Source organism: Schistocerca piceifrons, chromosome 4 (genome assembly GCF_021461385.2).
Source record: "Schistocerca piceifrons isolate TAMUIC-IGC-003096 chromosome 4, iqSchPice1.1, whole genome shotgun sequence".
In the NCBI taxonomy this organism is placed as follows: Eukaryota; Metazoa; Arthropoda; class Insecta; order Orthoptera; family Acrididae; genus Schistocerca; species Schistocerca piceifrons.
In genome coordinates, this window is record NC_060141.1 from 567,894,891 (window position 1) to 567,921,520 (window position 26,630).

Below are 26,630 nucleotides of genomic sequence, written 5' to 3' on the forward strand. Positions count from 1 at the left end.
GTATTCAAAATAATTTTCAGGTTAATATGTGAGCTACTTTACTTATGCAATAAGAAATCTACCTGATCATTGTGGATTAAATAAGACGAAACCAGCAGCAACATATCACTTCACTCATGTTTTCCTAGGAAAAGGTTGTTAATTACTTGCAAGACAGTGGAATTTCAGGTTACAGTTGGAAATGAAATTGTTTGCAAATTGCCTCAGTTTTTTGTAGTGTGCGTTACGCGTCAAGTTCGATGAAGACCAATGTTCTAAAATAGATGATGTCCGTTTTTGTTTTTTTATGGTAATGTTAAATCGATAAGCACTTTGAAATGTTTGCGATGTAGAAACAGGCAATGCATGACATTTATCTACTGAATATCGGTTATTTTTATAGTTTTGCGTGGCATTTAGGAGCGAATGGTAATCAAATTGAAAAGTTCCATCTACGCCGAGGTGCTGGCGTTGTGTGCACGATAACAACTGACGAACGGAACACGCACGAGTACACACAATGCTGTGTCAACCATGGCTGATTGATAAAACATCCCAAGCGTATCATGGCAATGTAAAATTTATTCATTCGTGTATTACAGAAACGTTTTGTATGATTTTAGGTACAAATATCATCAGTAGACAGCAGATTTTTGTGTTGGATGCACAGTGACGCAGAGAAATAACACACCGGATTGTTATCAAGATGACTTAACGCTGTGAATATTTAGGCTACAGCCTACTCCAGTACTATCGTAACCTCCATCTAAATTTGGGTGCTGCGTAATTATCAGAGTTCGTTCCGCTAAATAAACAGCGCGTTTCTTCCAAGTGGTGCCATTAAAAGTAACTGAAAGCGTTTGTTATTCTTTTAAGTAGTCTGTGGTCCTTTTAAATTCATTTATTTATTATTATTAACAGAATTTATACTTCGTTACGACTGTAGACATTGTATCGTTTGATGGCTTCATCATGAAAGAATACCAAAGACTTTTGTAATCACTAATCAATGATTTCTTTAATTTACAGAGATGTAACTAACGCCGAATTTAATGCAATTTATTTATCGACCGCTTCCAGTGCAGGACCGTCTTATTCAAGATAGTCAAATACGCAATTATAAAACCATCATTACATGTCACACATCTTTCGAAATCCTACGTACATAATTCAAGTCAAGCCGACCAATTCTGAAAACAATACCTATGTGGAATGACGCACCAGCTATAATATTCAGAATTATTCTGCTTGGCATAGTTAATGTGTTCAGAACTGTTCCGCAAGACTTAAAATATGTACCTTGGATTTTGAAAAGTGCATGATTTGTAATATTGGTTTTGGAATTGCATATTACACTACCGTGAACATCGTCTTGGATTGAAACTGGTCGGTAAATGATTGCATTAAAGTCGGCATTTGCATTATGCATTTCCTACGGTACATGTATAATGATACCTGCCTAGACAAGATGTTTAGTATCTGTTTTGTTTGTCACAGTTACATATGATGAGTAGATTCCAAACATTTCATAGCGTAATCTACCGACCTGCGTCTCCTATGAGAGACAGAATGCTAGAGAAAGAGTACAGTCTTCCAATGTGTTTGACAGCACTACAGAGACTGTAAGAGGATTTTATTATTTGTAGGCGAAATCAGGACATGACAGCGAGATTATGGACTTTCGAAAATCAGGTGTGAGTAGTACTGAAGCAACCGACTCGGTTAAAGCAGCGAATCACGAAACTGATACAAGCTCGTTAGTCAGAACAGAGAACATAGTACTCACAGACACGTATAAAAAGAAATGAAATGAAAAATATGAAAGCTGCAAAACAGTGGGTTTTAACAACAGAAAGAACAAGAAAATGAACTTTTACAGAGTGAAGTCCTCATTCAGGTCCCCTTATGTAAGCTTTCAGTGATTTTACTAAATCACAGGTAAATAGCGATAATTGCTTTAAGTAGCTAACATGCGCTGCCTTTCCTCTTCAACTGTCCTATTAGAGCTACTAAGCCTTTTGTGTAGCCGCAGAGCATTACATTATAAGACCCGAAGTTATTACACTTCCCATCCCCCCCAGCCGGCCGCTGTGGCCGAGCGGTTCTAGGCGCTACAGTTTGGAACCGCGCGACCGCTACGGTTGCAGGTTCGAATCCATGCCTCGGGCATGGACGTGTATGATGTCCTTAGGTTAGTTAGGTTTAAGTAGTTCTAAGTCTAGGAGACTGATGACCTCCGATGTTAAGTCCCATAGTGCTTGGAGCCATTTGAACCGTTTGAACCATGCGATTCATGTTTCTCCATGGGCATCTTAGAAAATGGATGCATGCAACCAATTTTACTCATAGTAAAAATTTAGAATAAGAATTTACTATCTGAAAACACTTGAAAATTCATATCACTGATGTCAGTGTACTCTGAAGAGTTTCTAGAAACCATAATCAGATTTCGACGACTTTATTTTTTATGTACCGACAGCTTAATTCGTAGCCTTTTCCAGCTTAATACGCCGCCTTTTCTGTCTAGATGTGTGATATGTTACACTGTTCTCTTCCGGTAAGTATTATTTTCTCAAATTATTCTGTTAATACAATACAAAACTTTGCTATAGTGGTATCTGATTCTTCTCTACCGATATTTTATACAGCTTCTCAGGCGCTGGCATCAATCAAGTAATGCTGATATTCTAATCTGAATTAACGAAAGCTAGCAGAATTTAAATACAAAGATAAACAATTGCAGGCATCCGATAGATATGTTCGCTGAGACACAAGTACGACAATAAATTATGCCGGTTCCCTGAGAGAGGGGGGGAAGGAGGGGGGGCGGTTCCTTAGTCTTAGCGTAACTTTCGCCTCTGATGATATTATGCATACTGAGACTCTCCATGATCCGTATTTTATATTAAACTGTCGATTTACCATAAAGTACATGCGTTTTACACACTGACGGAAAAAAGTCACAGCACCAAGAAGGAGTTGTGCGACGTAAATGAAAGCTGGTAGGCGTGTTTCTGCATCTGAAAGATAATGCCCATTGAATTTTGGCGCCAGTCGCGTAAGACTGGCGCTAATAGCGCCACTATGAGGTTGCAAATCAAGTTTGCTTTAAATACGGACTGTAATGGTCGTGAGCGTTAGTTATGTTTGAGACTGGACGTGGTGAGATGATGTTCGGCGTATGGCTGTGGCACATCGCGCATTCCACTGACCCCAAACACCGTCATTTGCGACTTCAATTGAGGCAAGTAAGAGGTCATTGGAGGGCAGGGTGAAGGCCTGTTTCATTTTCTGATGAAATTTGGTTCTGCCTCGGTGCCAGTGATGGCCGTGTGTTGGTTAGAAGGCCAGTGGAGAGCCTGCAACCAACCTGTCTGCGTGATAGACACACTGGACCTCTACCTTGAGTTATGGTCTGGGGTGCGGTTCCGTGCAGGAGCACTCTCTTCGTTATCCCTACCACCCGGTGCGTCAGTCTAGAGATTCGGCCTGTTTTGATGCCATTCCTGAATAGCATTCCAGGAGGCATTTTGCAAGAGGGTAACGCTCGCCCACATACCGCTGTTGTAACCCAACATACTTTACAGAATGTCGACATGTTGCCTTGGCCTGCCCGATCATCAGATCTGTCTTCAATCGAGCACATACGAGCCATCATCGGACGACAACTCCAGCGTCATCCACAGACAGCGTTAACCGTCCCTGTGTTGAGCGACCAAGTGCAACAGGCATAGATCTCCATCCCACAAACTGACATCCGGTCCCCGGGCACGTTTGCATGCTTGCATTCAACATTCTGGCGGTTAAATCGGTTATTAATGTACCAGCATTTCACAACTGCAATGGCTTATCTCGGGGTCACATTGTAAGTAGGCTGTTTGGGTTTTAATGTTGGTAACGCCACGTAGTGCTCTGTATGAAAATCGCTGACTGCGCTGTGTGCAGTCTGTGGCTGGTTGGTCTCATTGTTGGAATATTCGTTTGTGTAGTGTTGGGCAGTTGGATGTGAACAGTGCATAGTAGAGATGGGCAAACTGAAACACATAACTGTTTCGAAACAAATGAAACAGTACAATGTAATGTTTCGATACGCTGTTTCGAAACAGTGAAACAGTTTGTGTTTTGTAATCTGATACACATTTTATCATCTTGAATGTCTACTGTATAAGTATGTCCATATAAACACAAATGAGGTGGGTGCGAGAGCGCTAATCATATCGCAGAAAGTATGAAACTATCACCTAGGTGTCTTGGCAGTTTCGTATTTTCTGCTGCAAATGCGCTGCTTTCGTGTTGTGTGACTTTCATACTTTTCAATTGGCTGAGGACAGCCGTATCTGAAAATAGAAGAACCGCCACGAACGGAACTGGAGGTGGGAGCGAACTGCAGAAACAACGGATATGCTACTGGGATTCCCACATTCCGTTAGTGCGGGGAATATACCCATCCTGCTAATTTCCATGTACACAAAGGGAATCATTGTGGATAATAGGCACAGTGACTACAGACTCACAAATAACGCCAAATAATTCGAATAAATAACAAAATATAACAGAAAAAAAATTTGTCTTTCAAGGTGTTTCGAACCGTTACTATAAATTCACCATGCTTCCCAGCCCTTCCCGTTCACCATTACACTATCAGTGATATGTCAAACAGATTGCTTGCAACTATACCTACATCAAATTTATGTATATGTCTAATAACTGTCACTCTACGCCTTTTTTTTTATTCAAAATGTTGTAGGCTTACTTGCGTTTCTTAATATGAGTATTGCACATGAACAGAGAAGCGTATGTTATAAAAAAGTGTAATTTAACTAAACGATTTTCACATATTTATTATTTTGAATGTGAATAGTATGCATTGTTTTATTGTTTTGTTAGTGTTTATAAAGCAGATGTTACGCCATTTCGGAATAGCACAGTCAGCTAGAAACGAAGCTTTATTTTCGGATATCTTCTTAAGCTTCATGCTATTTCTTGTCAAAAAGATTTCGACACTCTTGAAAGTGTTTCATGAAGCGGTATGTTGTGTTTCAGAATCTCGTCCGACACAGAGCGGAATGAAACATCCCTGTTTCAATACAATTAGTCCGTTCCAAGCACAGGTGGACTGAAACAGCCTTATTTTGAAACAACGATACAGTTTCTGTGTCTGGCTCGAGATCGAATCTGGTCCGGTTATCCGAGACAGGGGCGGAATGAAACACCACTGTTTCGAAACAGTGAACCACAGCCGTTCCGAAACACTGAAACAGTCCCACGTATCGATACACTGTATCGAAACATAAAAACAGTGGCCAAGTCTAGTGCATAGCGTTGGGCAGTTGGAGGTGAGCCGCCAGCAGTCGTGGATGTGGAGAGAGAGATGCCAGAGTTTTGAGAGGTTACTATAAGCGGACGATCTGGACGTCTGCCCGTCAGAAAAAGGAAATTTGTAAGACTGGATGTCATGAACAGATATATATATAGGGTGATTCAAAAAGAATATCACAACTTTAAAAATGTGTATTTAATGAAAGAAACATAATATAACCTTCTGTTATACATCATTACAAAGAGTATTTAAAAAGGTTTTTTTTCACTCAAAAACAAGTTCAGAGATGTTCAATATGGTCTCCTCCAGACACACAAGCAATATCAACCCGATACTCCAACTCGTTCCACACTCTCTTTTGCATATCAGGCGTAACAGTTTGGATAGCTGCTGTTATTTCTCGTTTCAAATCATCAATGGTGGCTGGGAGAGGTGGCCGAAACACCATATCCTTAACATACCCCCATAAGAAAACATCGCAGGGGGTAAGATCAGGGCTTCTTGGAGGCCAGTGATGAAGTGCTCTGTCACGGGCTGCCTCGGGTAGTTTGGTTTTCAGCCTAGTCAACAGCGCCTCAAGCGAACAAATGTACAACTAAATGAAACTTTATAGCTCCCTTAATTCGCCGACAGATAGTGCTTAGCTCTGCCTTTTGTCGTTGCAGAGTTTTAAATTCCTAAAGTTGTGGTATTCTTTTTGAATCACCCTGTATATTATGAATTTTGAACACTATTAAGGTTAATACATTGTTTGTTCTCTATCAAAATCTTTCATTTGCTAACTATGCCTATTAGTAGTTAGTACCTTCAGTAGTTTGAATCTTTTATTTAGCTGGCAGTATTGGCGCTCCCTGTATTGCAGTAGTTCTAGTAACGAAGATTTTTGTGAGGTAAATGATTCATGAAAGGCATAGGTTATTGCTAGTCAGAGCCATTATTTTGTAGGGATTATTGAATGGCGTTACGCTAAAAATATTGTGTGACAATTTAGTGATGATCTGAATAAGTAAAGAGAAAACTGTTTGAGTACGTTGAGTTTTGCTCAGCTGTTTACCAGCACAGTCATCCATAATTTTTCAAAGGGGACGTTTCAACATTATCCTTTGATCTTGCAATGCTAATCACTTAAATATGTGACGTAGACAAATGTATTTTCGAAATTTCTTGGCTTTACATTATTTTTTGGTGTTGCAATTTGTTTTCTGCCAATATAGGTTATGGGCCGCAGTGAATCCATTACTAGTGATGCTCTTTTATATTCAGATCAATGTTCCCATTGATGACTTAACTGTTTCCATTTGAGTAGTATTCGTAATGTAAAAACTGGTGGGGAAGCTATTGCCTGTTAAAGTTTGATTGGACTACTCTTATAATATCTGTATATTTCCGATATGCTCAATGTAAGATGTAACACGAAATTTGGCAACAGAGACATATAAATTAAGAAAAGGCTAATGGCTGTGATTTCTGGGAGAGGACTGATTGATTGATTGATTAATCGAGAGCGTTTATGGGACCAAACGGCGAGGTCATCAGTCGCACAGAAGAAACAGGGTGCGCTAAAAGTGGACGGATCCAGTCAGGGGAGCCAAATTATAAAATAACGAAATTAAAAGATACACAGTAAAAGGCACAAAAGGTGGAACCAAATCTAAAAACTGGAAAAAAAGAAAATGGCTGCCATTAACACCACAACGCAAACAGCTGCGGTTGGAGTGGTGCCGTGACCAACTAACATGGACTATTGATGAATGGTGGCGCATTGTGTTCAGCGATCAATGGCGATTCTGCACTATCCCGGATGACCATAGTCGACGATTATGGCGGCGACCTGGGAACTGGTCTCAATATTTCAACATTTCGGAGACGCACAATGGTGTTAAACCTGGCGTTGTCTACATCTATATCTATTCTCTGCGAACCACCGTGAGGTGCATAACAGAGAGTGTGTTGTCTACAAAGCCTGCATACTCGGTCCGCTAGACAAGCATTCAAACAAATAGTATTAATGAGTTTTATTACAACAAGGCAAGTACAAATATTTAACTTTTGCAATTACACAGATGTGTCGCAGGCAAAGGGCGACGACATACGAAATAATCCGAAGTCTGTGCTACATATCGAGTACAAGCGAAGTGATCTAGCGTGGACGCTGCTAGCCAGGTCACTTGTCTTGAAGCTGCTACTGAACTGGATGTCACCAGTCGGTCACGGCGCTTATGTCCTCTTCACATTAGGGGCCGCTGCTCTCGCGTTGTCATCCTGGAGGGAGGCCCGGTCAGCGTGCGATTGGCTGACTTCTTCTCACAGCCTTCTCTGCTTTGTTGTTCCCGACTGGCGTGCCGGCGCTTGGTATTACGCCGTAACACCGTGCGTCCCATTGTACCAGTTATTAGGGTTACTTTCTGTTCCTTTCACGTACGGAGAGCGGGAAGAATGACTGCTTTCAAACATCCTGCCTCTCCGCATGCAGTAATTATTCTAATCTTGTCCTCACGACCCCTATGTGAGTGATACGCAGGGGTTTGTAGTGTATCCCTAGAGCAATCATTTAAAGCCGGTTCTTGAAACTTTGTTAACAGACAGTCACGAGGTAGTTTACGTCTGTCTTCAAGAGTCTTCTAGTTCGTCCCTTCAGCATCACTGTGACACACTCTCAAGGATTAAATAAATCTGTGACCCGTCTCTGTATATGTTCAATATCCCCTCTTAGTCCTATCTGGTACGAATCCCACACACTTGACCAGTCTTCTAGAACCGTTCGCACAAGTGATTTGTAAGCAAATTTTCTTTTGTAGATTGAGTGCACTTCCCCACTATTCTACCAATAAACCGAAGTGTACCACCTGCATTACCCACGACTGAACCTAGGCGATCACTCCATTTCGTATCTCTACAAAGCGTTACATCCAGGTATTTGCATGAATTGGCCGATTTCATCTGTGACTCGCAGGTGTTATAGTCACAGAATACTGCGTTGTTTTTTTTTTTTTTTTTTTTACATTTCTGTACATTTAGAGCGAGTTGCCAATCTTTGCACCACTTTGAAATCTTATCAAGGTCTAACTGAATATTTATGCAGCTTCTCTCAGATAGTACTTCATTATAGATAACTGCATCATCTGCAAAAAGCCTCATTTTACTATTAACATTGTCTGCAAGTTCATTAATATACCATATGAACAGCCTTCCAACACGCTTCCCTGGGGTACTTCTGAAGTTACTTCTACATGATGACTCTCATCCAAGATAATATGCTGTATTCTCCCTACCAAAAAGTCCTCAATCGAGTCACAAATTTCACTTGATACCTCGCATGTTCGTACTTTTGACAAGTCTAAAAGGAAATCGTTAACTCCGGTTACATGATAAACGAGACAAATCTAAAGGCCGTAAATTCAACTAAATACCTAGAAATTACAATTACAAACAACTTAAATTGGAAAGAACACACAGAAAATGCTGTGGGAAGGCAAACCAAAGACTGAGTTTTATTGGCAGGAGGCTTAGAAAATGTAACAGATCTACTGAAGAGACTGCCTACACTGCGCTTGTCCGTCCTCTTTTAGAGTAGTGCTGCGCGGTGTGGGATCCATACCAAACAGGATTGACGGAATACATCCCGAAAGTTCAAAGAAGGGCAGCACGTTTTGTACTATAGCGAAATAGGGGAGAGAGTGTCACTGAAATGATAGAGGATTTGGGGTAGACATCATTAAAACAAAGGCGGTTTTCGTTGCGGCGGAATCTTCTCACGGAATTTCAATCACTAACTTTCTCCTCCGAAAGCGAAAATATTTTGTCGACGCCGACGTCATACGGAGAAACGATCATGATAATAAAATAAGGGAAATCGGAGCTCGCGCTGAAAGGTATCGGTGTTCGTTTTCTCCGCGCGCTGTTCGACATGGGAATAACAGTGAATTATTGTGAAGGTGGTTCGATGAACCCTCTGCCAGGCACTTAAATGTAATTTGCAGAGAATCCATGTAGATATCTACCTGGTTGTCTTGGGCCAAATCTTCCAGTATGTCACGTGAGAAAAGTGCGAGCTGGGTTTCAGATGATCGTCTGATTCTACAACGAATCTATGTCAAGGATATTGGACGTTAGTTTGTGGGTAACTTGACCTGTGACTTATTCTAAAAACATGGCACGGTTTTTGTACGAGGGATCTACGACAGCTTATAGTTAGAAGAGGGCCTAACTCAGCCGCGTATTCAGTATAGAATCTGACAGGGATTCCATCGAGTCCTGGAGCTTCGTTCAATTTTAACGATTTCAGCTGTTTCTCAACCCCACTGACACTAATACTTATTTCCTTCATCTTTTCAGTGGTACGAGGATTAAATTGGGGCAGTTCTCCTCGGTTTTCCTTTGTAAAGGACATGGTGTGGGGAGCCATCGGATATGGGTCCATGTCATGGCTATATGGGGCGAAATCTTACGGCACATTGATACGTCACAGACATTCTGCGTTCTCATATGGTCCCTGCCATGCGAGAGTATAATGGTGCGATTTTTGAACAGGACAATGCAAGTCCACACATGGCAAGTGTCCCTATGAACTGTCTGTATGATTACGAGGTATTCCCATAGCCAGGGAGGTTCTGTCTCCGGCAGAACATATGTAGGATCAGCTCGAACTCCGTCGCACAGTCACTATCCAGGATATCAAGAACCGGTTACGTCAGTTGAGGGCCAGTTTGTCTCAGGAGAGGATACTATGGCTTTATGACTACATTTCCAAACGAATCAGTGCATGCATTCAGACCATAATAGGACGCTCATACTGTCCAGTTAGTTGTAAATTTGACCCTGCTATGTAATCACTGCAGTAACACATACCGTCTCAATCCGTGACGTTCGTTTTCTCCTCTCCTTCTGTGTACTTCTTCTTCTTTTTTTTTTTTTTTTGCCAGGCAGCGTATATACACGAATCTCTGAAGCAGGACGAGTGCAAACTGTGGACGTCACAGCCCCGTATGGTACGATAATCGATATCAATGTGCCTTCCGTGAAGCCGAAAAGTAGTTGTGATAAGTTTGGCGAGGTAAAAATCGCTTTATTTACTTACGTTATCTACACGGGAGAGCAGTAGAATAAGTGATGAGCACTTCATGCAGTTTTAACCACACCCAAGAAATATAATCGGCGGAGTTCTCATACGTCAAACCAAGTTAAGTTATTCCAGCTATCTAGTGTCAAATGAACGTATTCGCACGCCACTGTGTCAAGTTAACTCCGTTGGCGTTCTTCTGGTACCATCACTCACGCAGGTCTTCTGGTGCCGTATTCCGACAAGTTCCAATTCTTCGTCAGTGACGTCATTGGTCCGTCTCTTATTCAGTTGATACTTCTCCATTAACGGGAACGTTTTCGCTCGACGTCTGTGGTCAGGACAATAAAATTAACCGCAACTATGTCCGTGATGAAAACTGATATCCTCCAGATAACTCTGAGGCTCTAGGCGGATGAAGTAGGATGGTCACATCAACAAATTATCAGTTATCAGGAAGGACAAGGCTCACTGCAAATACTGGCACATGATGGCCAACGTAAGATAGTTAATCCAATGCGTGTAAATAGATAAAAAAGAAGTTGTTTCATTTCATTAACCCCGATCGGCCACGAGAATCGACGAAATGTCGATGGATAACTATAAGAGCAATGTGAAAAGAAATTATCATCTAACCGCTTTGTGGGGAAGACAGTTATCAAAATAAAATTCAGTGGAGCAATCCTACATATCTCTCGCCTAGACTAGACACAGTTATCCTAATGGTAATGTGACCACTCACGATGGCGGGAAATTCAGGTTCGAGTCCCGGTTCGGCACAAATTTTCACATGTCACCAACAGATGGAACATCTGAACCTAATACAGCTGACACCAAGTTATTCGCATTCAGGAAATTTAATTCGATCTAATTTCGAACTGTTGTCAATCATCATCAATGTAAATACCACTTCTTCCACGTATCTATCACCTAACGACCATTAAAATGAAATCAGAGTATTCCTGTCTTATTTGGTGACGTATGGACAGTGACTGTTGTACACCATATGTGAAGACTAGAATAGGACCGAAATGTAAAATGTGCCGCATGTTTTTCTGAATGAAGACTGTTTGTCTAAATTTCGTCTAGAGATAAACATGAAAAAGACCAAACTAATGGTTATTAATCGACAAGGTTAAGATAAAATCCAGTTTACAGGTTGCTGAAAGGATCCGGAGGCAGTGAATGGTTGTGTATATTTAGAATCTCCGATCAATCACAAATGCAATTACGATGAAGAAATAAAATGACGCCGGCCGGTGTGGCCGAGCGGTTCTAGGCGCTACAGTCTGGAACCGCGCGACCGCTACGGTCGCAGGTTCGAATCCTGCCTCTGGCATGGATGTGTGTGATGTCCTTAGGTTAGTTAGGTTTAAGTAGTTCTAAGTTCTAGGGGACTTATGACCACAGCAGTTGAGTCCCACAGTGCTCAAAGCCATTTGAACCAACCAAATAAAATGACGAATCGTCCGTGTCCGAGGCGCGAGATCACCAAGGTCTGGCAGAACCCAGCATCATCCAAAACAGCGAACATCAGCTTGGTGAAATCATTTGGTGTTCCCTGTGTTTTTGTATGGCTGTGAGGCCTGGACCTTGAAAGCTAGTGACAACACCCAAATTGATGCCTTCGTGATGTGGCATGTTATGCGTAATTTGAAGTTTATCTTGCAGTGTCAGTCAAAGCTAGTTACAGTTCCTTGGGGAGAAGCGGTTAATGCATAACTGATCACCTTGCAACGAAAAACAGAAGGCAGAAACCACGAGGAAGAGCAGCAAGTAGATGGCTGGATCAAGCGATGAAGATTCACATTGTATGAAGAAGGGCTAAAGATCGCTGTGGATGAAGACGTCCAGTCGAATATTCAGTTAATTAAGAAATGAACGAAGACACGACGTCGCGACACTCAGCAATGAGTAAATCGATTAATGATGATGACGCTTTGTGCTTCCCTTCCCGTAACACATCTTTGGTAGCTTACCATGTGTGGGTCAGATGTAGATGATAATATCGGTACATTCTTGACGCTGTGGGTTGATAAATGTTGAAAGTCCCAACAGTAGATGTATAATGCTCCATGTGTCTCACACCGTCTACTATTCCGCATAATTCGGGCTGTGTAATTCCGTATAACTCTCTCTGTGTAGCTACAATCACGTCAGTAAACATTTAATAAAACACTCATGAAACCACCTGAAAGAGAGATGACGTTTGCTGACGATAAATATTTATTTTGCACTGTTAAGGTATACATAAAGCATAAGTACATACAGAAGCTGCGACATGGTCGCGAATGGAACAGTGACCCGAATATAGAATAAATTTCCGTTACGTCACGTCCGTGGTTAGAAATTTTTTGTCGTCAGACTACCGGTTTCGGTCTATAATGACCATCTTCAGATCCGTTTTTTAAAAACATGTCCTAATATACTGGAGCCACTATGGCTCCAGTATATTAGGAATATACATAGTCAATAATATAGACAACCAGTTAATTGCGTTGTCCAAAAAATTCTGTGTTGTAGTTACATTGACAACGAGAAGACCTAAGACACGGGCCAATCGATTGGGCTCACGTTTGGCAAACCATCTAATGGTGTGTGGCGGAGGGTACTTTTTATACCACTAACTGAGAACTCCAACCATCTTCCACTGTGAACAGCACGTGGGAAGATTGATTGTCGTTAAGTCTCTGTATTGGCTAATTTCTCGAATTTTCTGCTCATGGTCATTATGCGAGACGTATCTGGGGGAAGTAATATGTTGCCCGAGTCTTCCTGGAAAGTGCTCTCTTTAAATTTCAATTGTAAATCTCTCTGTGATGCACAACGCCTCCCTTGTAACGTCAGCCAACGGAGTTTGTTGAGCATCTGCGTAACCCCATCGTGCCCACTAAACGATCCCGTGAAGAAATGTGCCGCTCTTCGCTGGATCTTCTCTCTCTCTTCTACCAGTCCTATCTGGTAGGGATCCCAGATAGATGGACATTACTCAACACTCGGTCGAACAAGCGCCGTGTAAGCCACTTCCTTCGCGGATGAGTTAAATGTCCTTAAGGTTCTTACTGTGAATCTGAGTCTGGCATGTATTTTTCGCAGTGTTTGTTTTATGTGGACATTCCACTTAAGGTCGCTCTGGATAGTTACTTGTAGGTATTTTATGGTAGATAATGTTTCCAGCAGTTTGTCATCAGTCGTGTATTTCTTTTCCTATATATGCGCAATATGTTAAATATTTACGTTAAGGGTCAACTGCCACAGCTTGTACCATTCATCAATTCTCTGGAGATCATTCTGCAAATCGTTACTATCTTCTGGCGCTGCTACTTTGTTATGGACAACTGTATCATTTGCGAACAGCCTTAGAGAACATACGATGCTTTCTACTAGTTCATTTATATATATTGTCGCTGGTGTACCACCTAAAATGAAAAATCCTTAAGATATTTTGGTTCGCTTCTCTCTTGCTTTTGGGCTCAAATGGCTCTGAGCACTATGGGACTTAACATCTGTGGTCATTAGTCCCCTAGAACTTAGAACTACTTAAACCTAACTAACCCAAGGACATCACACACAGCCGGCCGGAGTGGCCGTGCGGTTCTAGGCGCTACAGTCTGGAGCCGAGCGACCGTTACGGTCGCAGGTTCGAATCCTGCCTCGGGCATGGATGTGTGTGATGTCCTTAGGTTAGTTAGGTTTAATTAGTTCTAAGTTCTAGGCGACTGATGACCTCAGAAGTTAAGTCGCATAGTGCTCAGAGCCAGCCACATCACACACATCCATGCCCGAGGCAGGATTCGAACCTGCGACCGTAGCAGTCACGCAGTTCCGGACTGAGCGCCTAGAACCGCACGGCTACCGCGGCCGGCTCTTGCTTTTGAGAAAAACAGCAAAGTTCTTGAGGAACAATCGACTCAGAACTGAGCGTTTTGAACCTCACATGAGGTTCGCAAACAAAAGTTTTCCGAGAAATCGAGAAAAGATTGTCGGATTTAGCCTTGCACCTTCCTTCGACGCTGTAGCTCTTTGGGAACCTTCCTTTTGGTACAACTCTCGTATAAACCAGATGTTCTCAGAGTATGTTCACATAACATTTCTTCCTTCTCGGGTGTGAGAAACTATCCTCAAAATCTATATACACTGGTGTCCAAAAATAAAGCAACAAACCGTTATTTTCCCTTCCCGTGTCTAGTTCACGATATAATCATACAAACTGTCAACAGATGTCTGTACGATAGTGTTCTTCACGGAAGATAGCACTCTGGTTATTGTCGGAGACCTGCCGTCTGTTTACCTCTGGTGCGTCTTCACAGAAGAGAATGTCTAGAGTGGAGCCGAAAACATGCTACCTGTACAGTCGAAGAGTGGGCCAGTATTGCTTTCACAGACGATTCCCAATTGCTGAGCGCTTCTAGGCGCTACAGTCTGGAACCGCGCGATCGCTACGGTTGCAGGTTCGAATCCTACCTCGGGCATGGATGTGTGTGATGTCCTTAGGTTAGTTAGGTTTAAGTAGTTCTAAGTTCTAGGGGACTGATGACCTCAGAAGTTAAGTTTCGTAGTGCTCAGAGCCATTTGAACCATTTGATTCCCAATTTGCCCTGGAGAGTGATTCCGACGGATTCGCATCCGGAGGGAACGTGGAACATGATTTTGGGACCCAGACATTGTGGAAACATACCAATATCGAGGAGGATCCCTAATGGTGTGGGCAAGCATTACGTTGACCACTCAAATACCTCGTTATGAAATTTTTCAGGTGAACTAACAAGGTTCAACTGCTGTCAGGCATCGTGACAAGATCTTGAGACATCATATGTGGTTGCTGCAAAGTGCTGTGGGCCCAGACTTCGTAATGATGGACGATAATGTTCGACCTCATAGAGAACGGGTGGATGATGTTTTCTTGGAAACGGAAGATATTGCATGCATGACATGGCCTGTTCACTCTCCCAGTTTGAATTCCATGGAGGATGTCTGGAATGCACTAGGGAGACAGGTTGCATCACGTCAGCATGCACTGACCGTTCTCCAAGACTTGTGAGTAAAAAATGGTTCAAATGGCTCTGATCACTATGGGACTTAACATCTGAGGTCATCAGACCCCTAGAACTTAGAACTACTTAAACCTAACTAACCTAAGAACATAATAATAATGTCGTGTGACGAGGGCCTCCCGTCGGGTAGGGGACTGGTGCAAGTCTTTCGATCTGACGCCACTTCGGCGACTTGCGCGTCGATGGGGATGAAACGATGATGATTAGGACAACACAACACCCAGTCCCTGAGTGGAGAAAATCTCCGACCCAGCCGGGAATCGAACCCGGGCCCTTAGGATTAACAGTCTGTCGCGCTGACCACTCAGCTACCGGGGTCGGCCTACCTACGGACTTCACACACATCCATGCCCGAGGCAGGATTCGAAACTGTGACCGTAGCAGTCTCGCGGTTCCCGACTGAAGCGCCTAGAACCGCTCCGGCCGGTACTTGTGAGCAGTTCTGCAGGAAGAATGAGTGTCAGTTGCCTCAACATGAAACTGATGACATCATTCGCAGCATGCCCAGTAGTTGTCAGGCCCGTATTGCTGCCAGTGGTGGTCACACGCCGTATTGAGCACATTAACCAGTTGTCGGAATGTGTGCAAATCCGTTGTTTTTGTCTAACGTTATGTGTGTTACAATTGTGTGTGCCCTGTAATTTTTACACAGTTTCTACTTTACTATCACCTGTTTATACTATTTTGTGGCAAGATAAACGCAACCTTGCAAAATTTCTGTTTGTTGCTTTAATTTTAGACACGGGAGTATTTCAGAGTCACTCTAACGCACAGGCATAATACATTAATGGATCCTGGCTGACATGAACTACAGTAGTTGTCAGAAACTCTATGAAAAACAGCTTTCTAGTAACTACGTTGTACAGTTATTTTGACGACCCATTGTGACTTAAGCTAGCGAATTTGCAGCGCCGACTTTTTTAAGTGTCGATTCGTAGCTCGGCTTTCTCACTGCCAGCTTAGCTGCGTGCTAACGGAGCTCTAACGACCCACAAAACAATAAGCGCCTGCATGGCGGCACCTGAAAAAGTGCCCACTTGCACGCTGCGTTTCAAATAACAAACGATATATTTCCTATATACACTCCTGGAAATGGAAAAAAGAACACATTGACACCGGTGTGTCAGACCCACCATACTTGCTCCGGACACTGCGAGAGGGCTGTACAAGCAATGATCACACGCACGGCACAGCGGACACACCAGGAACCGCGGTGTTGGCCGTCGAATGGCGCTAGCTGCGCAGCATTTGTGCACCGCCGCCGTCAGTGTCAGCCAGTTTGCCGTGGCATACGGAGCTCCATCGCAGTCTTTAACACTGCTAGCATGCCGCGACAGCGTGGACGTGAGCCGTATGTGCAGTTGACGGACTTTGAGCGAGGGCGTATAGTGGGCATGCGGGAGGCCGGGTGGACGTACCGCCGAATTGCTCAACACGTGGGGCGTGAGGTCTCCACAGTACATCGATGTTGTCGCCAGTGGTCGGCGGAAGGTGCACGTGCCCGTCGACCTGGGACCGGACCGCAGCGGCGCACGGATGCACGCCAAGGCCGTAGGATCCTACGCAGTGCCGTAGGGGACCGCACCGCCACTACCCAGCAAATTAGGGACACTGTTGCTCCTGGGGTATCGGCGAGGACCATTCGCAACCGTCTCCATGAAGCTGGGCTACGGTCCCGCACACCGTTAGGCCGTCTTCCGCTCACGCCCCAACATCGTGCAGCCCGCCTCCAGTGGTGTCGCGACAGGCGTGAATGGAGGGACGAATGGAGACGTGTCGTCTTCAGCGATGAGAGTCGCTTCTGCCTTGGTGCCAATGATGGTCGTATGCGTGTTTGGCGCCGTGTAGGTGAGCGCCACAATCAGGACTGCATACGACCGAGGCACACAGGGCCAACACCCGGCATCATGGTGTGGGGAGCGATCTCCTACACTGGCCGTACACCACTGGTGATCGTTGAGGGGACACTGAATAGTGCACGGTACATCCAAACCGTCATCGAACCCATCGTTCTGCCATTCCTAGACCGGCAAGGGAACTTGCTGTTCCAACAGGACAATGCACGTCCGCATGTATCCCGTGCCACCCAACGTGCTCTAGAAGGTGTAAGTCAACTACCCTGGCCAGCAAGATCTCCGGATCTGTCCCCCATTGAGCATGTTTGGGACTGGATGAAGCGTCGTCTCACGCGGTCTGCACGTCCAGCACGAACGCTGGTCCAACTGAGGCGCCAGGTGGAAATGGCATGGCAAGCCGTTCCACAGGACTACATCCAGCATCTCTACGATCGTCTCCATGGGAGAATAGCAGCCTGCATTGCTGCGAAAGGTGGATATACACTGTACTAGTGCCGACATTGTGCATGCTCTGTTGCCTGTGTCTATGTGCCTGTGGTTCTGTCAGTGTGATCATGTGATGTATCTGACCCCAGGAATGTGTCAGTAAAGTTTCCCCTTCCTGGGACAATGAATTCACGGTGTTCTTATTTCAATTTCCAGGAGTGTATAATAAACAGCTTGGATAGGCTATACGTGCCACTCCGAATCTTTCCGAAATCACAGAATGGAAGTATGCATGCAGGAGCTTTACATGCTAAGCTTTGCGACGATTCTACAAACAACGACGTTTTATAGCACCACGATTTGATTCCCTAATTATAATAATGCATATTTTTGCAATGAAAGAGACAGTGTAAATGATTTGGGCCACACTGAACGTCTTTCCAAGATTCTAACAACAACACCCCACGAGTTATTACACTACTTCAAAAGCGTTATCCGTTACACTGCAGAAACACCACTTGTTTCGATAGTTTGCCTTGTATTAGTACGGTAGTCCGGTTCGTGCTTGTGAATTTTGCGCCTGCCAATTTGTAGACAGGAATAGATACGCAGCAGTCTCAACGAACACAAACACTGTTTTGCGAGCCCTTTCTTGGAACAAAATAGGGGCGCAGCGCAAACGAGTGAACAAATAATATCTACTAGTCAAGTTACAATACCGCACTGTAAATAAGTTTACTCGTTAAATTAGTGCATACATACATACATTAATCCTTGTTCCATAGATCATGAATACGAGATTTCGTAATGATGTTTACACTAAATAATAATTATTTTTTAGAGTTACTACTTCATATCTAAGAATTCACCTATTGAGTAGATGGAGTTTTCATTCAGAAATTCTTTTAATTTGCTTTTAAATGTTGGTTGGCTATCTGTCAGACTTTTAATGCTATTTCGCAAATGACCAAAGATTTTAGTGGCAGCATAATCCATCCCTTTCTGTGCCAAAGTGAAATTTAATCCAGAACAGTGAAGATAATTCTTTCTTCTAATGTTGTAGTTATGCACTTCGCTGTTATTTTTGAACTGAGATGGGTTATTAATGACAAATTAATGACACAGAACTCTGTTACGCAGCGGAATTTTCATTTGCTTTCGTGTGGTACCAGGATCTGTTTGCACCTGTTTTTTTGTCTTAACAATAGCAAAGTAACTCATCTCTTTTTTATGTCAACTTAATAATAAAATCGTATCCTGTTTGCTAATATAGCCACCATATTCAAGCGTCACAGACTTTATGAATACGTAAATAATTGTCGATTGTTCTCTTAACAGAATGTTAGGTTTCGGCACAGTGGTTTGTGGCCTTCGCCCGTTATATGTTTAGTATTATGTTAGTATGTTGATGACTGTAAACAAAACGTAAAGCTATAACGGAGAAGGGCTTCACAACGAAAAAACCTAATTTCAGTTAAAACTTTAGTCGAGGTCGCAACATCTTTTTTTTATTATTATGACCGTTTTCGGCTTATGTTAAAGCCAACCTCAGATGTTTTGGGCTCATTATGGCTGGTGCACGATCGTGGTATCACTTGAAAAACCGAGGAGCCGCCTGCACCAGCCACACGAAGCCCAAAAAATCTGAGGATGGTTTTAACATAAGACGAAATCGGTCATAATAAACAAAAAAGAATCTTATTTTGTCGCTGCAGACATCCTTAGGTGATACGATTAAAACGCTACAAGGTTTTCACTAAGCTGAAGACTTCATAAGGTGTCCATATTTGACAAAAACATAAAAAGAAGAGTCCTATCATTCAAAACTGGAAAGTTAGGCTGTAATGTCATGTCGACCACGAGGTCTTTACAGACTGAGCCGCATAGTCCAAGAATGAGGAAGAAAATAGATGGTGTCCTTTCAACGAAACAATCCCAGAATTTGCCTTAGTCGTTTTACGAAAACAATCAGGGTGGTTGCACGGAGAACTGGACCCAGTTCTTCCAGAATGTGAGCCCTGTTTGCTGACCACTGGATCACCTCGCTCGGTTATCTGTCAAGTAATCATCTACAGCCGAGAACGCACCTCTTTATCTGTGCAAGTACCTTTGCCAACTGGAGTGGAAAATGAATTTTTTGTGAATTAGTTTTTATGCAGCCCTGGGGAAACAGCAACAGGTAACGAGTATAAATGTGTAAAAGTTATCAGGGTGCCACAATACTGAATTATGGGGAACATCTAACAACGTGAGGCGTTGGGATCACGGATTTACTTCAAACTTTGTACACCTTTACTAGGCCATTGAAACAACATAATGTGAAAGTAGTAAGGTGCACTACTCTGGCAGTTCCGAGAAAATTTTAAGAGAAGTTTTACGCGTCTCTTATTTAAATGATGTATCAATGCAATGGTTACGGGCGCAAGAAGTCATTGTGATCATGTGGTTAGCATTATTGATTAGCGTAACGGCCGTGGACGAGGCAAAGGTTCGAATACAGTTAATACTAATGTTTCAATCTACATTATTTTCATCACTGGCCACATTATTTAATTTGTGTGACATTTGAGAGTAACATAATGAAATAAACCATGCGCATTTTCGTGAAATTGTAGTGAATTTCATATATTACTTAACTGTTTACTATTTGTAATTAAATTTTCAAAGATGAGGGACACGTTTGGAAAGTCCAAGTCAAACCTCGATGAATAATGATGCGAATGACGTTATTGACAGTCAGTAGTATAGCAAGTCACAGTGCGCCAGACCACAAGAGTCATGTGGAATTACTCGTCCGATGTGCTCTCGACATCACACGTTGCAGGATGTCATTTACCATACAGACATGGAAAACACAAATTGAAACTTCATACAAATACTTTGTGCAAATAAATGCGATTTTTTTCATCTTATTACCTCTCAAATGTCTTCTAAATTAAATAATATGACCAGTGATGAAAAAATAGATTAATAATTAAGTTTGAGCGAGACTCGAACCGTCGCCTCATACACGTTCGTCTTCACGAAGTTCGAACGCTAATCACTTGACCGCCACGCTCCTACTGGCAGATTCATAAGCCACATAATAGACGTGTAAAACTTCTCTTGCGATATTCTCAGAATTGCAAGAGTAGTTGTCATAAATGTCTACTAAAGGTGTGCAAAGTTTGAAGTACCGGGTGATCAAAAATCAGTATAAATTTGAAAACTTAAAAACCACGGAATAATGTAGATAGAGAGGTGAAAAATGACACACATGCTTGGAATGACATGGGGTTTTATTAGAACAAAAAAAAAAGTTCGAAAAATGTCCGACAGATGGCGCTGCACAGCAAAACGTCAGTGACTGCTACCGTGACGGGTGAGAGGTACGCCGATATGTTACAGAATCGCATCATCCCCAGCCTGGCTGATAAACACCTGCTGGAACGCACGATGTTTATGCAGGATGGCGCTACACCCCATATTGCTAGACGCGTGAAAGATCTCTTGCGCGCGTCGTTTGGTGATGATCGTGTGCTCAGCCGCCACTTTCGTCATGCTTGGCCTCCCAGGTCCCCAGACCTCAGTCCGTGCGATTATTGGCTTTGGGGTTACGTGAAGTCGCAAGTGTATCGTGATCGACCGACATCTCTAGGGATGCTGAAAGACAACATCCGACGCCAGTGCCTCACCATAACTCCGGACATACTTTACAGTGCTGTTCACAACATTATTCCTCGACTACAGCTATTGTTGAGGAATGATGGTGGACATATTGAGCATTTCCTGTAAAGAACATCATCTTTGCTTTGTCTTACTTTGTTATGCTAATTATTGCTATTTTAATCAGATGAAGCGCCATCTGTCGGATATTTTTTGAACTTTTGTATTTTTTTTTTTGTTCTAATAAAACCCCTTGTCATTCCAAGCATGTGTGTCAATTTGTACCTCTCTATCTACATCATTCCGTGATTTACTCAGTTTTCAAATTTATACTGACCTTTTGATCACCCGGTATATCTGTGATCCCTACATCGTGGCCTCCCGTTGTAAGTTCCAGACGGATGCACCTGTATATGTCCATGTAGGCAGCACAGGCATATATCTCCAGACCTCCCAAGATCATTTTAGAACAAGATTTTGTATAGTAACACAGACAAATTTATCAACGAGCTTTCGGAGAATAGAGCAGCGTGGGCACTAAGAGCTGATAATGGCCAAGAATTCTAGAAATCGCAAGCTATATTTAACACAGGACAGATTTCAGTTTCTTGCCGGAGCCCTAGTCCACGTGGATGGGCTTATGGCCCAATCGCCTGCAGAGAACATTCGATCCAAGTAATGTCGCTCTTCACCGGCTTATGGTGCTGGCCGTCAAGAAAAAATGGGAGCCATTTCGTGAGTCCACATGCAGAACCGCACCCGCCATCGTAGCCAAGGTCGCCAACGAACATCAGCGCTGCGGCGCTCTCCTCGGGCCATCGTAGTAGAAAACTTTCAGTGCCAGTATTTAGTCAGCAAGATTAGCTGAAGTTCCTGATAAACATCCTTTGCGTCAGTGTCCCTGGATTAAGTTCCAAACCTGTCCACAGTTTCTCACGAAGTAAGAGCATGCGACACCGTCGATGATGATCCATACGTCGGACTGGGATGTGCCAAGCTAGGCGACCCCTTTGGAGTGTTCGAGAGGAGTAGGTTCTATTATCTCCCTTCCCTTCATCCATAACAACACAAACACAACACGCCTTCAGTCATCCACACAACGCAGATACACACTTGATACTTCGTAACGGGTAGTAGGAAGGCAACGACAAACCACCTCCAGTAAGACCTAGCTTAGAACGGCGGTTCAAGATTCCTGCACCTTCTCCCCTATGCTCAGTCCCTGAGTATGGGATTAGATGACTTGACACGCACAACCGGCAAACCAGAGGACTGTTTGCAGTCAAAACAGCAAAGAAAAGGCCCTGTAGGACATTACCCGTTTACAAACTCGCTCTGGTCCTTTTCTTTCAATAAATGGTTTAAAAGTCGGTATTACGCAAGTTTTTAACAAGGTCGGAAGTGGAACATTTTTATGTCTGCTTAAAAGTCGCCATTCGTCGTCCAAAATATTAAAAATACACCATACCCCCAGGTCTGCCCCCCGGCCCCTCTTGGGTGAGACAGTGTCGAGTTGTGATTTTCGCTGTTATTACTTCTTAAAGCAATAAACAGCATGACTGCAAATCCCAGATTTTCAAATGACGTATTTCTTTGATGGACAATTTCTTGGTGATTAGGCTAAGACAATGTACTAAACACAATTGTAAACAAATTATTATTATTAACAAATCTAAGTCTCCAACATGTTAAGAGATGATGACAAGATTTGTTTGGAGGGGAAGGAGACAGTAACAAATTGTGACCCCCTCCCCAAACATCTGCGCCTAGTAGGCAACGGCGAATTATAAGAAAAAGGTGATAATGTAATTACCATAACAACAATCAATCAAAGAATGACCTTGGTCACGCTTGCTTTTCTGTCTACCGTTGTCATATCGCTCTGCTACCTCAGGAGTTAGTTGCTACACACTATTGCAGACGACGCTTCAGGCCGGAAACGTTAGCAATTGTAATACGTTTCCGTCTGCATTGTTCGTCGCTCCATTGTTTAATTTACTCCACAAAATGTCCTAAATTAGTCGGTCAGAAAAGTGTTAAATTACCATCATGCGGATCAGACCCAGTACTGGCGTAAACGGGCAACTTGTGAACGTATCTAGAACGGATACACCTAGCTGTTGCTGCTGCAGCCATATTGTATGCCTGGACAAACGTGAACTGATGTCGGCCCCCTCATTACTTGATTGTCACTCACTTTGTTGTTTTAATCGACGTACAGTAATTTCTCTCTGTCTCACCTTATTGGAAGTTAACAAATTCACAAGGTCGGTTATTACATACTAGTTATACGAAAATGCCTTTGTTCTTATCTGCTGCATTGAGATGCGCTTGATGCAGCACGATTTACTATTTCAAAGAAATTGCAACTTAATATGTATATGTACCGCGCTGAGGACCGCCCCACGTAACCTGTGCGTATGCACTAGCGTGAAGTTAAAATTCTGCACTGATTTTTTCACTTTCCTGAACAAGTAGGAAAGGGAAACCGATAAGCCATAAACGTTTGTACATCCCTTGAGAAGCGTGGCAGCTAACGCGAAATGATGTAGAATGATCAATGATGAGGCACGGCTACTAAAACCTTTATCCGGCCACATATAAAGGCTGCGTACAGTAAGTTATAAGCTGAGCTGTCCTTTCCTTTCGCCTGTGATCTACGAACGTAATGATGGCTCTCTCGCGGACGTTTTCATTACGAAGAGGGGACTCTAGTTTCATTGGAACCAACCGTCAAGGTCGATTATAGTTCTAGCTAAACACAGACTGACGCCATCATCTAGAGGCGGAAGCACACTTTTATCCTCCTACACGCCAGGTCACTGTATGACAGTTCTAAGTCAAATTATAACTGGCGGTTTCACGTATTGTAAGCAGAAAATGTGATTTAATACTTGCACTAGATCTGACAACAGTTCTGACTGATGATTTAGCGAATGAGAATATACTTACAGAATGCTGACAGGTTGCATTTACGCACAAAGCACGCTCCTTGTAGTAGGTGTCAGTGAGAGCGTATTACTGAGATGAACAAAAATGAAATATTACTAAGTATTGTACAGATTTTTAACCTCACAAGCTGTTTGGAAGAATATTTGAGCATCGAAGTGTGCACTGGCCATTATCGGTACTCAGCCTAGAAATACGTACCAAGGGAAACATAAAGATTAACACAATTTCAGCCTCAATTATTAACCATTAAAGATGTTATTTCACATCGTCGTGCGTGTTTTCAGCAGATTTTGCGTCCTACCATAACGTGAAACGCAGATTTACTACCCTAAAAACAGACTAGCGGACACTTGACACCTGCTACATATGTTGTTCTAATGAGAAAGAGCAACTACAAATGAACCTCCGAAGCTCGCACTTAATTCGGTCACGTCAGATGTACGTTACGCCCAGGACGCGAACACTCTCTCTTTCCAGTTGTCGCACACAAGCTGTAGTTTTGTCCCTCCCACGCGGAAATTACTTTTCCCTCATAAACACATTCATCTTCCACTCCCACTCCGACCACCCTTCCATTCGTCATGCGTCGGAAGTCGCAGAGCACAGGAAACCGTGTATACTATTAACTGCCACTATATATTGCTAGCGGTAAAAGAAACCGGAAGAACGCCAAACGGTACAGGTAAAATTCTAGGTAGTCCCTGCCACAAACTTGTAAAAATAGCCTGAATGGGTTTTCCTTAAGGCAATGACGGTAGCATGTAAATAGAGAAACTGGTAGGGAAATGAGTAGGCAATATCGAATAATTAACACTGCAAAAAGGTGTAGTTCTTAAGTGTCATTTTCGCACGTCTTGCGAGGTGATCTATGTGCATTTCGCTGTAGCAGGAGAAAGATGACGGCAGAGTGGAACTTGTGTCACTCAGGAAGGCGCAGCCGCACAGTTCAGCTAAAGGAACAAAGTTTGAAATGGCAATTGTTAGTGTAGAGCTCCGTGTGTCCGTTTGGTTCACTGATGTTAAAAGTTCACCTGGTGCCAATGTTCGTGGAGCCTGACTGAGGACAAACGCAGCGGTGCGAAGTTGACCTCCGTCAGTTTGCAGCACAGCTGACAAAGCCGACGGTTGGCGGTGGTGGGCTGGCGCGCGCGCGGCAGGTGAGTGCGTTCCAGCTGTGAGGGCGCAGCGCAGCGCGGACTCACCAGACGGGCGAACGTGTTGCTACGCCACAGGTCCGCCGCAGACTGGCGCGCGACTCGGCTGAGCCCTGCCGCCGCCGACTGTCTCTTGTTCGCCGCGTCAGCCACGTACTGTTCCAGCGGTTGCAGGGCTGTCCACCGGGCGCCACGGCTCGCGGCCCTTCGCGAAACGCGCCGCCATTTGCATACCCGGCAACTGCCCTCCGGAAGCGTTCTGTAGGAAGCCACCAGACCTGTAGGAAGTCAGCACCATCAGTTCCTGAAAGCCTTCGTAGGAAGCAGAGGCTGTAGGAATTCAGCTGCGACAGCCACCAGCATTATCAGTTCCTCTTGAAGCAAAGAACATTTTAATACACTAAAGCACCAAAGAAACTGGTATAGGCACGCGTACTCAAATACAAAGGTATGTAAAACTTTGAACATAGCTGCTAAGGTTCAGTGACCGTGTCAGAATTATGTTAGAAACAAATAAGCCCTCGGTCAAAAATATTAAGTTGCAACCCTTGTTCACTCAGGTACGAGCAGCCCTTAGCGCCTCGCCATCTTAACTTATTCACAACTATTCATGACGTCGCCTTTCCGGCTTAGATTTTTTAAAATGTGACTTGTAAGTACTGCATCTCTTTCCAGTCAGTACACACTTTAATTTATTAATGTCTTATACACCTATTATGTTTTAGAACAGTTAGTTTAATTCTGAAGACGACGCTCATAATAGCGTCGAAACCTGGTCAGTTTTAACTTAATATTTGTGACCGAGGGCTTATTTGTTTCTAATATCACAAAGGTATGTAAACAAGCAGAATACGGTGCTGCAGTCGGCACCACCTAAGTAAGACAACAAGTGTCTGCCGCAGTTGTTAGATCGGTTACTGCTGCTACAATGACAGGTTATCAAGATTTTAGTGAGTTTGAACGTGTTGTTGTAGTCGGCGCACGAGCCATGGGATACAGCATCTCCGATGCAGAGATGAGGTGGGGATATTCCCGCACAACCATTTCATTAGTGTACCGCTTGAGGAATCCGCTAAAATAAATGAAAAGCACCATTTTGCATGTGTTCTACAATATTACTTTTATTGTTAACCGGTTTTCGGCTTACAAGGCCATCTTCAGACATTTACTGAGTGAATGACATTT

At 43.2% G+C, this 26,630-nt stretch overlaps 1 protein-coding gene across 4 annotated transcripts in view; it reads right to left on the reverse strand.

Moving 5' to 3' along the window:
• LOC124796453 (myosin heavy chain 95F) overlaps positions 1-25,513 on the reverse strand; it is a 395,608-nt gene extending 370,095 nt beyond the window's left edge. For 2 of the 4 annotated variants that reach the window (XM_047260674.1, XM_047260673.1), the window contains exon 1: positions 25,494-25,513. The gene's annotated coding sequence lies outside the window, so the exon portion shown is untranslated. Of the gene's footprint in view, positions 1-25,322; positions 25,342-25,493 lie in introns of those variants that run through there. The other 2 variants (XM_047260671.1, XM_047260672.1) reach the window with 2 other exon arrangements.
• Between the last annotated feature and the right edge of the window lie 1,117 nt (positions 25,514-26,630).